Genomic DNA, 15,781 nt, shown 5'->3' with positions numbered 1-15,781 from the left:
ATATTGTTATCAAATCATCGTCCACCCAAATATTTTACTATCATATGTTCTGATTTGATTCGAAATGCTGCAATCCAGCAGGAATTTTTATATATTCTTCTCGGCCGTTAATAATTAGTTTTTTTTTCTTTCCCGACGGCAGCGTCATAATTTTTTCCCATGCGAGCAGAATACCGAGAAGGTGCAAAATCCGACGCGACGCTGGCGTAAATTATGAATATATAAAGTGTGCGTCTCGGAAACGCTTTTAGAATTAAAGCTAAATATTTATGGGGTGCTGCAAATCGCTTGCTTTTATATTACTTATACAGATAAAAGTGAGCTATAAAGGCTCTCAAAAGCCCGGGCGTCGCCGGAAGCTTCAGTACTTTGCAGCTTTAGACTATGCGCTCGTTTCTGTGTAATAGAAGATAATGTTTATAAATATGCATGTGCAAATGTAAGGTTTTAGGACCGAGGCCGCACCGGTGCCTGAGAAGAATACGTAATGACGCCGAAAGAGTACGTTTAACACTTTACGAAAATTCAAAAGCGCTGCCGACACGCTCAAAAATAACGCAGTCGCACATCTGTGAATTTATGATAATTTAGTGAAACCGGATAACTAAAAATAAGAAGACAAATCGAAATCTTAACAAAGTCGGTCAATTGAGCGATTTAAATTTACTGCTAGAGGCGCCGTTTTTAGTTTTTAATTTACTTTTAAAATTACTATAGTAAAATCTACTAAATTACTATACTAAAATCTACTAGGCTCTATTTCAGGAAAGTGTGAAGTAATAAAATTAGGTATGCAATGGAACTACAGGGTTTAGTCGTTTTTGAAATAACTCCTGCTCATTATTCAAAAGTTGATTTTAATAATCTGCATCAACTTTGCTTTAGAAAAGAAAACCATTAAGTATATTTTGTAGTCCAACACTAACTCAAAATAATAATTAATTTATACATTTTCAACGTAATCACCATCGCTTGCTCTGCAGCTGAAGAGCTTTTTTTCTTAACTTACTTGTTATTGCTCTCCAAACATAATCGGAATGATTTCTGTTAATTAATTTAGTTAATTTATTTCGTTTTCAATTCATTGTCTCAAAACATTTATATTTTCTGGCAATATATTTTATTTTTTAAGTGACCCTATAAGAAGAGGTCAAGCGAATTTGCATGCAAATGCAAACCTTTTTTGGTCCTGTTAATTTTAAAATAAAATGTACCTTCAAAATAAAACAGTCTGCCTATTTCTTCCTTCTAAATTCCAACTACAGTTCTTATTTTCCTCTTAATACTTTTTGTCTCATCACATCGACGAACCGGGAAAACGTTGGTGATATTACGATCGAAGTTGGGATACATTTTTATTTCATTGTTTGAATAAAAGCTATACAAGATGTCCCATAGGTAATGGTACATTTCAAAATTGGAGATTTAATGAAACAATATTAATATTAACCAAGATACAGGTCAATTATTTCAGGAATTCTTAAAAGAAAATGAAATTGCAATTTTGAAACCTTGAATCTCGGATAATATCAACTTTTGGACTAAGGTAAGTTACCTAATTAATTTCCTATATACCAATAATAATCTATAATTTTGAAATCGGGTTAAAAAGGAATTTCGTCTTAAGAAGAAGTATACAGGCTATTCAATTTAACAAAGTGAAGTTGGTATTTTTTATACAATTGAGGCCCTCATTGGTACGTTCAGAGGATAATACAGAAAAAATCATACAACTTTTGTATAAAAAATTTTTGCCTATCCCCTTTAATAAACTTTCTAGCTGCGAGACAAAGTATAAATGAAAACCCTGTACATAAAAAAATACATTGTAGAGAAATTAAAATATAAACGATAAAGTAGTCAAGATCCCACATTTTCTGTTATTTCCATTCCTCAAATAGCCTATAAATAAATATATTCAGGTTTAGTGAAACTTGTCAGGTTTTAATTTCCCAAACTTAAGGCGAATATAACCGGCTTTCGCTCCATCTAGATAGTAAACTTTGCAGGACGCAGAGTGTTGTAGGTTTAAGATTATTGAAACAATTTCATATGATAGGCGTCTCCCCTTATACAATAACAGACGCCAAATATTATAGCAAAATTTCAACTACCATTATTTTAAAACAAGATATTCCTAGCGTCTGACAACTTCAAAATAACATAGTATTGGTATTTGTAAAAATTAAAAACTATAATTTAAACTGTCCTAGTTTCCAATCGATTTTTATGAAACTAATTTGGATAAATGTTAGTATGATCTGATCAGATGTGATTGAAAATGTCAATCCACTATCTTAACTGACGGAACCAATTTTGAGGGTTATATTTGAGCTTTCCTAAGAGTGTTTTTATTATTAATAAACCAATTCGTAAAATAAACGATAGGAAAGACACAAACACAGTAGTAAAGACCTAAAGAAAAATATTAGTGGCTTCCTGTTAAGTAAGCCTTCACCAGTTTCTCTAAGACGTTCATTTAATTTAATGCAAAGATCTTGTAAATCACCAGCTGTTGTCAGTCTATCTAGATAATATCAAAGCCAGCTTGTGAATCCACGAAATTATCAATAAAAAGAAATCAACAGATAGTGCATAAGTTACATTTAAATGTGCTGCCCGCATAATAAAAATTATTTTGAAAATGGCCGCCACACAGTGTTCAAAATTGACAGAAACTTGATCAAAATTGATTACTTGCAAACTGTAAATCGAATTTAAGCCACTCTTTATTAATTATTGATATATTCCGTTGCAAGTGGCCTGTAGTAAATAATATATTAATTATACAAGTATAAAAACTGATAATCTGAGTACTCATGTTGTTCTCGTTCATTGTCGTCATAATCGTTAATTTTGATTTCATATTTCTCCTTGTCTGTAAGGTCCAGCAAAGGAAGCATGCAGTTCACCAATGGCCAGCAGGAATTCTTTAATGATCACAACACCATGGATGAGAATTTTGTGTGCAGAAGGTGGCCTACATTACCAGTTGTATGATGATACATATCATTGCGCAGTAGCCTTACAATAGTCTTCAAACATTTCAATATTAATATAATATCCACTGTTAATTACATGCAAAATAACAACAAATCGTTTAATCAGTTTTTCGTCTATACCTAAAAAGAATGTTAGTAATTAATTTAATTTAATAAATTGACCCGTAATTTCTGACGATAAACTGGGAATCGAAAAGAATTTTCGAGCAGTGTTACGATTGTTACAATAATTTCTGCTTTCGCGTTTTTTTTTTGAGTTTACTGTTAATTAAATATAGAGAAAATCCAAAAGATATTCAAATATTTAAGAGCATTGAAAAAATTAATAGCATCCCAAAAATACTTACAAAATTCTTAATGACATAACTGTCAACCATAGTGTAGTGTAGTGTATAATAAACTTTGTTGCGGTACAGTTCGTACAAAACAAGAACTGTTTTGCCAAACCACATAAGAGCATAAGCATAAAAGCAACAAATTTGATAAACACCACTCGGGTGACTCGAGCGGTGCAAGTGCTTAATAAATGAGTGACTGTACCAGTTAATCGTCTTGCGTTGCTTTGGAAATGTCGGAAGTGGCTCGTGACCGTGGACAACGAAGAATCAAGCTGTCAATGCTCAAATAAATATGCAAAAAGGTTAATAAGGATTAACAAGCAACAACGAAGTATAATACGACTTCGAAAAATACTAAAAAAAGAAATCGTTTTAAAGATTTACAAAATTAAAAAATGGAGATACAAGAAAATGTGGCTTGATAAAACCCGTCCCAATTATGATACTTCGCGATAAATAAAATATAAGGTTTCCAAATATCGCCATCGGCGCTAATAAAACCGGGCAGTCAGTAAATTTATCTGTGAATCGGTGTGAGAATACGGTCCATAAAACCGACACGAGAATTTTAGCTGGCTTTTACGGCGTAATTGCTCTTCCGAAGTGCCATTTGGGAGCCGCAAAGCCAGTCTGATGGATTCTATACACATGGCTGGCTCTCTATGAACGGCTTTATTCGATGCCAATTTGAAGTGTGAACTGTTAATTCGAGACGAGCCGATTCATATACTTTGCCACGCCACTTCTGTGCAATTTTGGTTATTCGATTTGGGTCGGTCGTCGATTTGGGTTTCAGAGTGGCGTTATTAGATTACGATCGGATAAGGACGCACATCAACACATTTTTGAAGGAAAAGGAACAACGTACGCACAACAGCAACAATCTAGTAGTGTCTTAGATAATAAATCGTATCATTTCTAGCCAAACTAATGTTAGTCATTGATATACGACGTAGACTTTTAAAGGAAGTCACTCTTCGTCCACAAATATATATAGCGAAGAGATCTGGGAGACTATTGGTTAAATTGGAAAAATTTCGTCGTTCTGTTTGAGCTTGTTTCGACGGATATTTCGTATTCATTAAAAATTTTGAACAACTTTTTGAAATCGTTCTTCTTTTTTCTAAAGAAATGGGTAAAGGGAAAACTTTGAGATAATTAGCATTTGCATGCGATGTCGTAACTGATTTCATCATAGCTTTATCAATTTTCTTTTTAACTGGATCATTTCTAACCACTTACTTTCATTTAGAAAAAAAAGAATGCTGTAATATAAAAATACTAATTATCTGTAAGTTTTTTATTTACGCCTTTTTGCCAGATCAATAATGACAAAGATTCGACTTAAAAAAGGACAAAATTCATATCATGATTTTTTCTTTAAATTTGAAATATCCATATGGAAAATTTACCTTTGCCTATTTATCGAAATCTGTATCTTCAATATTTTGCAAAATCTTTTCATTAAACATGAAATTAAACGCACCCTGTTTAATAAGTTTGATGTTTTAAAAAATACGACCACACCACCACAACCACCACCACATCGTTCTTATACAAAACATTTTTAATGTTTAAATTTTTAATAACTTTCGACCTACGAACGGTTGCTTCTAAAATTGGCACCCATCAACCAAAACTACCCCTCATAAGGAATCACCATAGAGAATATTGCCAAAGCAGTTATGGCGGCATAATTTAACAATACGTATAGGTAAAAATCATCTTATTTTAATAGATACCGAAATTTCACATCAGACGGGGCAAGTTGCAACCGTCAGAAAGCATTTTGATTTACAACAAACTGTCAAACAAAGTACCTCGTATGAAATTTAAAATATTATTTTGCTGGCCACTTATTTAATAGGTTAGTTGGTTAATTTTTGCGGTAGGACTCCTTACTCGACAAGAGTTGAACCAAAAAATAGCGTATTTTTAAAGCCAATATAAAGCTCCCTGTTCAATTTATTTTAATTAAAGTATTTTCATTGACATGACAACTTTGCCTTATCAATACAAATATGTACTGTAATATGTAATAAATAAATATGCATTTAATTAGAAAAAAATAAATATCGTCAAAATTATGCAGAACTAATGCTCTGGTGTACTATATTTGAGATGCTACCTAAAAACAATATGTAAACCCAAACAAATACAAAGATAAAGTTATTGTTAATATACAGTATTTCGCATTTACGATGAATACAACAGTGTAACCAAAACGCTCTGCTCGTGCCAAATAAACTAGTGTTGCATACTATACTTTTTCTATGACCATTACCGCCCATTACGGATATGACCGTCAGAATTGACAAACGTCAAAATTCAAGCCGTGCTGTAAAATCTCCGAAAACATCCGATTGGTCCCAAACCCGTGCGGTAATATCCCAAAAGTGTCCGAAGTAGCTCGGATCAGTGGGAAATGTGACTGACAAGGCAAAATGACATTTTCGGCAGGCTAGATCAGCGTATAATATAGTATATTATGCAACAAGTGCGGTAAATGGCATTTGACTCACTCACTAATAAACGAGTTAAAAAGTTTACCGAACGTGTTGCATACTATACTTTTTCTACGATCGTTAGTTTTTAGATACATTTTCCCAAAACACGAATACATTCACTGACATGACTCTCATAATTGACAAACGTCAAAATTCAAAGCGTGGGAAATATCTCCGAAAACATCCGATTGCTCCCAAACCCGTGCGGTAAAATTCCGGAAAATGTCCAAAGTGGCTCGGATTCGTGGAAAACGAAACTGACGTGGTAAAGCGACGCTTCCCGCACGCTAGATCGGTGCGTAATTAGGTATTTTACAGACGGCAGTAGAAAAAGGTATTTTATACAATGGAATAGAAAAACAATATTGTTCAGAAAAATTCTAAAAATTCAAAAATAACCCAAATAATGAAAAAACTCAAAAATGAGAATATTGTCATGACATTGGGTAAGTGGGGATGCGAACAACGTTTTCAAATAAGTTTTTCCGATATATCTAACTCGAAGCAAAATACTTACAGTTTATTATCTTATCATTTCATCAACCTGTATGAATGCGCAAAACTTGTAATCTATGTTTATTTAGATTGTCAAAATGTAGGAGGACTTCATTTTAAATGCGACACACTGTATGTATTTTTTTATTATCTGTTGTTATTACGCGCTATGCAGAAATCTGTGTGAAATACAGTAATGCCTCGTATAACCGAATTTCTCCAATTACCGAAACAAATATTCCCAGTTGTTGCTTGGGATTATTGCAGTATGCTCAAATAAGATGCTAATACGAGTAGGGCAAACGAAATAGCACTCATATGATAACGTTGTTAGTTTAACTGTGACATATGGCTGTCTAAAAATTTGTAGGGGCCAGCGAAGAGTCGTCTCTTTTAATGCTAATTTTTATTTAATCATTCCCAATCGAAAAGTTATCATTGTCACGATAGAATGGACTTCAATAAAACGATATCTAATGGATTCTCTTAACCATTACTCAAACTAATTATTGGAAGCCACTTGGGATCTTATGTCTAAATTTAAATTATTTTAAGGGCAGATACTGTTCCCTCCTCGCAATTCTAGCACATGTACATTTGGTGATAACATGATGTAGGCTTTCAATAAATATCGTCAGCATCATATATAGCCAATATGTAAATTCCAATGCAACAACTGCAGCATAACTTCTAATTTCCATTTAATTGTAGATTTATTGCAATTGCAATATTGATGAGGAATACAATTTTCTATTACGATTTATTTTTTGTTTTAATAGTTGAAAACTAATACATTCATATTGTAATATTGTCAACAATAATTCTGAATCGAATTTAAAGTGACAAAAAAGTAAAGATATGCAGAATGTCACTAAATATCAAGTACGTCAAATATCGATTTTAAAATTTGGAACTTCTAAAATTCTTTAACTTGAAAATGAAATGATTGAAATATGTCAGATTTTTATTTATTAAAGTAAATGCATTACATATTACATGCAGTTGTATTTCAAAGTACATTTTTATAAAAAAAAAAATACAAAAACTTCGCAGAAAGGAGAAATGTCCAAATTTACGAGGGCAGCTATCATGCAGTATTGGATTTGTTTTGTTCCATATTAAACCTATGAGTAATAGTACTAGATTATTAAAAAGAGATACCTTCACCATTTTATTGTTGTTTTTTCATTTCTTTTTGTACTAATAGTTCTAGGCATCCTAAGAGCAGCAGGATGTTTTTGATTGAGAAGGGCCATATTTCTGTCACACTGCAAACAAGAGTGGCTGCTAATTGAGGAAGTTATTTTGAAAGACTCCAATCTCTTTTTGATGTGAACAGTATCGTGTATGTATTCGTTACATCATTTAAGAGCCACTGTTTCTGGATATACGTAAAAATGTGGACGTTAAACAAGTACACAATTCTTTTCGAAATCGCGAAAATTCGCATTCTCCGTCTTTCTCACTTAACACATATTATCCTAAGCATAAAAAAAATAAAAAAATGCTTTTTTTTTAAGTAGATTGTTTTCCAAATAGAACCAAATAGAACGATCACTTTCATTTTTGGAGATATTTTACAAAGCATGAAGTATGTAAATGCAAATTACACTTATTACAAATTCCAATCATGAGGTGACCTTGATTATCATAATGCACTTCATCTATGGCAGATGCAAGATTTGTTTCAGTAATTGTTTTATCAGTTTTTAAAAGTCGCAAAGCAATGTAGGATTTAAAATCTACCTGGGAAATCTTTTGTTCGTGGGCAATTTTAGACAATTTCCTTGCACCATTTTTTTCCAAATACCTGGCGCCTGTAATTAGCAAATCCGTTGTCATGTAATCTACCCCACCCATATATCTATTGTGTTGGGCAATTACATACGGTTGGGGTATATTTACATCTTTCTGGATCTACACTAGAAACGTTACTTGCCACAGTTACAACTGAATTGTTGTGGCAACGGACAATAGAAATTTTTATTAAGATTCATATGCTGAAAGATAGGATCCGCAGTTTTTTTTTTCAAATAATTTGCAATTTTCCATTGGACATTTATTTGTTTTATTCTTCCGGATAGTACCGATGGAAAAATAACCATTAGTTTTTAAATGTACAAATAGTTTGAATGATGAAAAAAAAATTGACAATAAAAATTTGGTGATTTACTGGCTCATCTACAAAAGAAAGTAGGCTCATGACAACGTCACCGCCAAGACCAAGGTCAGAATGAGCTTTATTTTAGCACCACCATATGGAAGTGAATAAAATAGGTACCCATCAGATGAGCAAACGTGCCAAAGCTTGACGCCAAAACGAACTGGCTTACCCCTTAGTTTGCAGGAATGGCGGCCAAAGTAAGGTACCATTTGTTCATCTATGGATAACTTAAACGAACATATGCCAAACTGAAGATTTTTTTTATTTATTAGATCAAAGAAGGGTCTAACTTTTGAAAATTTATCATTTTTATCCAACAGATTATTGTCAGATAAGTGCAACTTTTGCTTTATCAATTAGAATCTATTGCATACATACATCTTTTTATAATTCCTTTGTCTTCATCAGTAGTCCAATAATGCTAAATATGTGGCAATGAATGATAACCCGAAAACAATAAAATGCCTACAAAATTTAAAACTTCATTTTTTGACTAGAATTCATGGATTATTGTCTTGAGCATATTTTACCGAAAATTTTAAAATCAAATCAATCACTTCGTCATCAAAAAACAAAAAATATTTCAAGCGGAGCTTTTCCAGAAAGCCTATTTTTTAGTTCCTCACATTATCTAAATTCATCGGATATAGGTGTGTGAGTGTACTCAATCTGACCTTTCTTCCATTTGACAGTAGAAGCAAGCCTGTCGTTTGCAGAAAGCATACGTCTTCTTTTGAATTCCAGGGTTCCAGAGTCCCATTCAGGTTCAGTAGTTGATGAATTACAGGACTGTTGAAGGACAACTGTATCATTCAACCAAGTTGACTATATGAGTTGGTTCCCCAAACTGTTGTAGATTTATGTTATCGTTCATATCTTCTTCGTCAGTCAAGGTATCCACGTCGGGTGGAATATAGCCCACGTCAATATGTTCTGTAAATATTTTTTCATTTTTTCACGTTATTTTTAGCATAAATTTACAATGAATGGAATGCTACAATACATAAGAATACGTAAACCCAAATAATACTTACGACTTTCATTGTTATTGTCCTCATCCATCACGATCTCCTCCATAGCCGCCTCTAATTCTTTTTGAGTCAAATACCTCGGAAATGCACGCACAGACTAATACTAAAGAACACGCTAATTGTTATATGTTTATTCTACATGCGCTGCCTTGTTTTGTTTCACAGATAAAACCAGTGGTGCATACACGCACCACTAAATATTTTCAAAAAATAAAGCATAATCAATATAGTATTTCCAATGTATGTTTTCTACATGCTATAGACTTAACAAAAATGGCAATACAAATCCAAAACATGTTTTTTTAATATTTTTGATTTACTTGAAAATATGATACAAATTTATGTGACAAAAAAAATCATAGTGCATTAACGCACCACTGGGACAAAATGGGTTAATTCTTGAAGCTCTTTTTCGTTCGCAAAATACTTGGGCCTTCATTTTGTGAAGCTTTACCCGATATTTTTTGGGATTTTTGCAAATATTCGAAGTTTGTTTTTGTATTCCTATGTATTGGCAAAAATGCCTTGTAACACATTGACCTCTAAAATTGCATTATTTCTTACCGCTTTAACAATATGTGAATAATAATTATCATGTAATTTTTCGAGTTTTCGAGGACGTCTGCTTTTGGTAGATATGCTGGATATCAAGCCCCATACATATAAATTCATTTTATTATTTGAGACAAGTACATTAAAGCTATTCAAAACTGTCTGCCTTTCTTCGTTGCTGTTTTTTTCTAAACATGCGAACTGCTTAACTTTATTTTCTTGTTTACTTCCGTGTACCTTTCTTTTCTTAACCTTTTGACTGTTCGGCTGCTGCTGCTCACTATTTTCAATGTTTGCCCTGACGCATTTCTTACTGGTAAATTTTATAAATTTAATTAAAACTTAACATTAACACCGTAACCTGCAGAAAAATATTAACTTGTTTACATTACATGAGATGTCTTTATAATAAAATACTTTCCCTCTCTCTACTAAATGGCAATGCTAACTCATTTTGTGACATTCCCTGATTTTCAACTGTAGTCTTCATATTTACCGGGATTAGGTTGACTGGCACTGAGAAGTACCATTTTAATATGAATATAAAATATAAATTTGAGGGATGTAGCATAATTCACACCCCATATTATTCGTAATAGTCTAATTTAAAATGCAAATGAGTTAAATTTTAGGAAATTTTAACACAACACAAAATCACTCATCTTAGATTGGCTATGACACATTTTTCAGTTACCCTTGTCTGTATAAATATTTCTCATTGTAATTTTATTATCAATTCGTATTATACATGAACAACAGAATGCTGCGTCTGTCCAGCACTAGAAGCTCTGAGATGTAGTAACAATTCAACGTTTCTCAAACAATGAACAACAAGAATAGTATTCAACACTTTGATAAAACTTCGTCAATCACTCTTTTAGTAAGCACTTGCTCCGCTGCGCTGTGCCAAATCAAACTGGTAACTATATTGGCGTTTATCGAACTTGTTGGATGGTATACTATAAATTGTAATTCTTGAAGTTAGGATTAATATTTTCCTTAATTTTAAAATATTAAAATAAACATCAATTCCGTTATCTTCTTTATTATTATTGTATTATATTATTTTAAGTTACTTTCGTTTCCATTATTTCATTGCATTCGCATTATTTCTAGAGCACTCTGTATTTTACTATTCCATACAGAATATCTACGCGTAGTGAAAGAAAGTGCACATCTATAATAAATCTAAATACTAAACACTTACGAACGAATATTTTCCTAATTATTATCCATTAAGGTGCAAAAACAATCAACAGTGAAATTATTAGCAAAATTTGATGAATCACAATTTTTTTTTATTTTTAGGCTAATTTTCATAAATTTTTAGTCATTTAATAAATATTAAAGTCATCAATATTAATTTAATGGTTGCTTCATGACTTTAATTGTAAATCACGCTGAATGATAATTGCGCTAAGAACCATTCATTTTCCACAATTTGTTTTTTGGTTCGTGTGTTTAAGTGCATCGATTCAAGTTTAAGAGCAAAATAAATAAAATATTGTTTATGGCTCCAACTGCCTGCATACGGCAGTACATATTATCAATTAAGTTACTAATAGCGTCTTGAGGAATTTTCTGCCATTCCTCCTGAATATCTTTAGCAAGTTGAAATCAACAAAATCAATTGGTCAGCATCTTCGCCTGACCTCAACCTGCCATAGAGCATGTGTGGGATATGATGGCTAAGCTTCCGCTACGGTAGATGAGCTCCAAATTTATTCAAAATTTATTCAAAATCACGATATTTTGATTGAGAACATTTTTATAAAAGTAAACAACTGCCCACTAAATTTTAAACGTAAAAAAAGGGAGATTTCTCATATATGCTCTCATTTTTTAATTATTGCGTCACCCATAAAGAAAATTTTCACGGTGCCTGGTTATTTTATTGGTAGATATATATTTATGTTAAAAACAGGTAAGTCAGAATATTTCTGTTGAAAGTGCTATTCCGGAGAAAAGAACCACTGTCAACAACTGATTTGTGAGATTCCTTATTACTTAATGAATTTATTATCACTTACTCTTTCCACTTTTATTGTCGCTGTTGTTGCAATTTTTCTTTGATTTGTTTCTTTCGTTTTTTTGTACATATAAAATTCCAAACTTGGTTGGTTAGTTTTGATTAGCTTTTGTTAGTTTTCGTTTATTTCTTTAAAATTTCTGTGTCTCAAGGAGCAAATATACCGCATACTAAAGCTCAACGCCATATTTTTATATAATTAAAACTCATAATAATTGTCATTATTTTATTAAATATTTCTTTGCAGTCAGCCTTTTATTTTTATTATTATTTTTTCGAATTTCTTCGTCTGTAAGGCACTCTTACACATCTCATTGCCAAATAATCCCTATTAAAAACGGAAACTTTGAAGTAAATACCACAAACGTCTTAATTACGAAATTACAATTGCCTCCTTTATAAAGCTTGTGAATCTCAAACGCTTGTGCGTACCTCCCACATTGGCATCTACCTAAAATTGTCAGCTAGAAGCACTTATAAGTGAGCTGGTGGAGCGTGTAAGCGTTCCTGACGGCAAATGGCTCGTCCCGCAATCAAGTCTCGACCAATGGAAACCGTGATACCTGCCGCCCGTCGCCCCACGTATACCCGCCCGGCTCAAATGAAAATCATCCTTCAAACGTTCGGCGACGATCCTTTGCGGCTTAAATTTCTACCAGAAAAATCGCTGGCAATCTATGCGTTTCGTTGCCGAGAAAATGTTCCCTTTATTTTATCAGTATCGGGCTATAGGTTTTACAAGTGATTTATATTAATCCCACTAGAAAATTCTTAATTATGTAATTCCTAAAAAAATTACATCTTCTTTTTCTACTCCCTACTCTAAAATATCCAATTAGGTACTGATCAAACGTGCACTAAGCGTCACTTTAAGATACCAGCTTCGATTATCACGAAATCACTTAGAACGTTTCCTGTGCTTTGGCCATTGATTTGAAAGCGCTCGGATGTTTTCGGTATATTTCCACCTACAGTAATAGTATTGTGACATTTGTCAGTTCTTATGCAACACGTTGATAAACTTTTTTAGTCACACGTTTATTAAACACTCTTGAGTTTTTGCTGCTCTCACATCGAAAACGGACGTGCATGGTGCAAATGCCGCAAACCAGTTAATAAGTAACAGTGACAGGCATATGGACAGGATATATGATATATCAAGCATTAAAAAAACATAAACACAATTTTCTATTAGCCTATTAGCTACATGGAGAATGGAAAAAGATAGATTCCGTTCAAAAGAGGCATTAAATATTTAATATAAATATTTAATTAAATATTAAATATAAATATACGTGATTTGTCTTTATAGTTCTGCAGTTTACTTTGGTCGGTCAAGCATTTAAAGTGCAGACATAGTTTATGATGTGTGTTAAAATGTAATGAAACCAAAAATAATCAATAATAATAGGGGGTCAGATTTTTAAAAAATAAACTTTTTCAGATACCCTTATATATTTTGTTGTTTTTTTTGTCCATTGATGCTTTTTTTGTAGCTAAAACATTAACAAATATAAAGTGCTAACATTATTTTTCATAATCACTCTGCGCATGTACAATTTTATTTTTAATCTCCAAAACAAGGTAAGCATATATGATTAAGATGCTTAACGACAAGAAAATTATAGACTCTTACCCGCAAGACAGTCAAGATCCGAGCAATATTTGGAACCAAGCGCAATGTTATGAAATCTTTTTCTATGAGGAACGGTAGATATCTGTTTGCCATTATAAGTAATTACTCAATATCACTATATTAACTTCTCTACTTCTTTTTTATATTGTCACTTTAGTTTTTATAATAAGCCTCTGAAACAATATTTTCCATTGTTTATATCAGTTTTAGAAAAATTATAATATAAAAATGGCACACCGCTGAACTGAACTAAAACTGCCAAGAAATAAAGAATTTTGCAATGAAATTGATCCCAGACATTTGAAGTGGCTTAAGTATCCGTTGGATAACTCTGTAGTCTCTTTGCAAGCCTACTTATTACTCTACTCCTTTCTGAAATTGACTTTGATGTAGCAATATTAAATTGGTTAAAAAAAGCGATTACGATGATATAAGTTTTTTATATTTACTCATACAAGTTATACGGGGAAAGGTAACTAATAAACCAAGTTTTAGTAAACTCCACATAAATCCACCGCCAGCCAAACAAACGCTTAAAACTGTTATCGGTTTTATGCGCGACATATACATATACGGCTTTATGCATGTAACTGAAAACCGATGAGTATAATCCGAACGCATTACCAGGCATTTCCCCCGTTGCGGAAACTTTTATGCATGGACCATAAAGCGAATGAATGTTAATAGTATTATCTATACTGTACTTCCGGTAGCAATAAAATCCTCCCGACCCATGCTGATACGTTCCGAAATTCAAGTTCCTCCCTGGCGAGCGCTGTTTGTGAACGTTTATTCGACCCCTTCGGATTAATGGGCGATGGCGTAAGGTTTGCCCGTCTCGTAATTTTATTATTGGATTTTGAACGGAGATAGGAAACGCACGCATTAGATCTAACAAAAAAAAAGGGAGTTAGATAGTTGTCCTTCCGGAAGCGACTTCCAACTTAAACGCACACGATGCTATTTGGCATAAAAATAACGAAACATGTCAATCATGGCATTTCAAACTACAAATTCAACTTTATTGAAGCGTGCATCATGCTTTTTTATCCTCAAAAAAATATTTGTCAATCTGTCTTGACAACGTTTGCGAAGGCTCTCTAAAGTCCCGCTAAATCGCGACTAGATTTAAGAAAAAGTTAAAAAGAAATTTGGTATTAAGTTTTTTCAACTGGAAAGAAGAATATTTTGTACAATTTCAAAATTAACTCACCAAACCAAGAAAACCAACTAGACACCAAACTAAGCACACACCCAGAAAAAAATCACTCATAAAGTTTATGTACCTAGGGAAACATAGGTCGAAAAACATGGACACTTAAACCGAAGTTGGCGACAGGGCGACCATTTTTTTGGGTATCTGTTATACAATTAGGGACACAGTGTCAGTGAGATGGAATAAAAGTTATGTAATTATTTACAAAAGAACTAAGCTAATTTTATATTTAGTAGTTTATGTCTAATTGTTCCTAATTGTTTCAGCGCAACAGAAGAAAATGCTTTGAGATCAGGGAAAAGCGATTTTCACTTTTTCATATTAAATTTTTACAGACGAATTGCCAAGCACTTCCTGGTCTTCACGATATATAAAAGCAAAACGAAATACCTTCTAGAAAAGGAAAAGAAAAAGAAATAATTATGAAAAGAAAGAGAGAAAAAAAGGTAAAAAAATAAATCTATAAATAAATAAATAAATACATAGATAGAAAAAGATTGAATTTCTTGCAAAACTGGGTCGCTGGGTGCTTGCAAATTAGTTAACCGTAGTGCTCAGTGTTCTGGAGCGAGGGGTTGGGGGGTGTCCACGAATAATAAAGGCAATATAGCACTATTTAGCCTTAGGGCGCCAGGAAGTAGCAGACCTTCCAGTCTCTCAGATGGTCTGAGGAACCCGATGTTTTACGATAAAAAAAGGAATATTAACGATGGGATCTATTATTAAATTTAATTTGGCACAATCGATAAAAGTTAGTCGCAAAATTAATCGCCTTCCTCACAATAAGTTGACCGCCCGTTTAATACGAAAT

This window comes from Cylas formicarius, unplaced genomic scaffold (assembly GCF_029955315.1).
Source record: "Cylas formicarius isolate icCylForm1 unplaced genomic scaffold, icCylForm1.1 PGA_scaffold_4__25_contigs__length_36172078, whole genome shotgun sequence".
Classification (NCBI taxonomy): domain Eukaryota; kingdom Metazoa; phylum Arthropoda; class Insecta; order Coleoptera; family Brentidae; genus Cylas; species Cylas formicarius.
The sequence above is the reverse complement of the archived record's forward strand: the minus strand, read 5'-3'. Positions refer to the sequence as shown.